Raw genomic sequence first — 2,224 nt, forward strand, 5'->3', positions numbered from 1 at the left:
AACTTATTCAAGGCCACATGGCTGGAAAATAGCAGAGCTGGGATATGAACCCAGGCCATTTCTCTTACATTGTTCTTTCTGTTTTGTTAGTTCCTTGAGGGAGAGATATATCATATGGAGTCTTGTGGGTAGAAATGGGTATATGAGTAGATATACTAAAAAATAGAATTGAAATTTAAACCCAGATGTGTCCAACTCCAAATTGTAAATTCCTTCCACTGCCAACAAAATGACCCCCTTTTTAATATAACGATATGCTTCTCAAAAATGAATAAACCTTTAAAAATATTCTTTTTTTGATAATTAATTTTTTTCCAGATTTGGTTTGAGGTACATATATATTCTAAAACAATGGTCAACAGAAGTGAATGGATATGCATTGCTCTGACTTGTTAATCTCCTAACTGTGCTGTATTGTTTAGTAAACCACAATGATGCAAACTCAAAGACTAGGTCTTAACAGCAGACTCAAGGACTAGTTCTAAACACCCTGTCTCTGCTGCAGAATCATTGAGGAATTTGTTGACTTAAACTTCATTAAGGGTGCTCTGAAGATGGAAAGAGTTAATACATTTCCAGACATACTTAGTAGTAATAAGGTGAAACTGCCTAAAAATTATTGTCTAGGACATCTGGAATTTATTTATGTTTAAATGTGAGAAAGTCCAATAACTTCTGGAGAGCATTTGGAACTAAGGAAAAAGGATGAAATCCCTAAGCACCCTACAAACAACTCTTCTTAAAAAGATATTAAAATATGCTTATTACACTTTGGCTTTCTACTCTAATTTCTCTAGCCTTGCCTAAAGTTGAATGAGAAATAAAATGGCATCCTTCCTTCTTATTAGGGCTTCTTATAGCTCCCCACCCCAATAGGATCATAGAACCTATTCAGCTTCGTTTATACTAAATGTTTGATTTTAAATCTGTATATTCAGTCCATCAAATTCCATTGATTTATATTTTATAGTAAATATAGTAAATATTCAGCTATATTCAATCAGCTAATTCTTAAGACTAATTGAGGTTTCTATATTGCTATTCAAAGAAAATACAATTGGTAACCCAGGAATATAATTTATTCTAGTTTCTAAATGCATTATTTTTCTCTGTCACCTGAAAGACATAATGGGATGGAATCAATGATACAGGTGAACAGGTGAGCTTTCAGCATGAAGAAAGAGGAAGATAACTTATTAAGAAAAGGTGAGAATATGAGGGAGAAAATGTTTTATAAGCCAAATTACCTCAATGTTTTAAAGGAGGCTAATTCTTAAGAATAAGGTGTGATTATTTCGATAGGAAGCTTAAAAAGTAAAGATTTGCAGTTATCAATAAAAAGTATGAAAAATAAGATTGACTAAATACAAACAAATAAAAAACTTCCAAACCTCACTTAAATATCATATCTTCCTTATAAATTCTTCCCCAACTTCTATGGGTAATCAGTAGTTTGTGTCTCTGGAAACTAAATAAGTATTGTACAATTATCCATTATATTTCACAATTCATTTACCATAATTATGACTTCTACTCCTACTCATGAAGAATTGGCCACTAGGGAAATTACCCTCCAATCATAAATATTGTAACTAGAACACCATACAAAATATATGAACCAATTATTTTCAGTTATTTGATAATAGATATCCCTGTGATCTCTGAGAGGAAAAAAATAAATGAAGTGATCTTGACAATTGCCCCAGCTTACTGTCCTGCCCGTAGGCAATTTTTAGGAGACAGCATGAAATATGGGACCTAAATGGAGCCCAGTTTCTTCAATACATTGAGAAGAAAGAAACGAGTTCAGGGTGGTGGACACAGGTAGAATTTCCATGCATAATGTCAGAGAGAGAGAGAAGGAGAGGGAGGGAGGAAGGGAAAGATGAAAGGAGAGAAAGAGGGAGAAGGGAAAGGTGGAGGGAGGGAGGGAGGGACAGACAGACAGACAGAGACAGAGACAGAGACACCCTTAGACATCTAAAGAGAAGTCTCCCCCAACTCCCACCAATTCTCTGGTTATATAATTATCTAGGCATGCATGGGTTGAGGCTCCATGAGGCTGGGGGTAAACTCACTAGAAAAAACTGAACAACTCCCATAGCTCATGTAGAGCTGGAAATATTTCACATTTCTACCAGCTAGAGTAAAGAGACTTCATGTTATTTGAGCAGGAGATCAAGGACTAAGAAGGATATTGCCTTAGTTCTAGGGATAAATAACC

This window comes from Pteropus alecto, unplaced genomic scaffold (assembly GCF_000325575.1).
Source record: "Pteropus alecto unplaced genomic scaffold, ASM32557v1 scaffold7, whole genome shotgun sequence".
Lineage (NCBI taxonomy): Eukaryota > Metazoa > Chordata > Mammalia > Chiroptera > Pteropodidae > Pteropus > Pteropus alecto.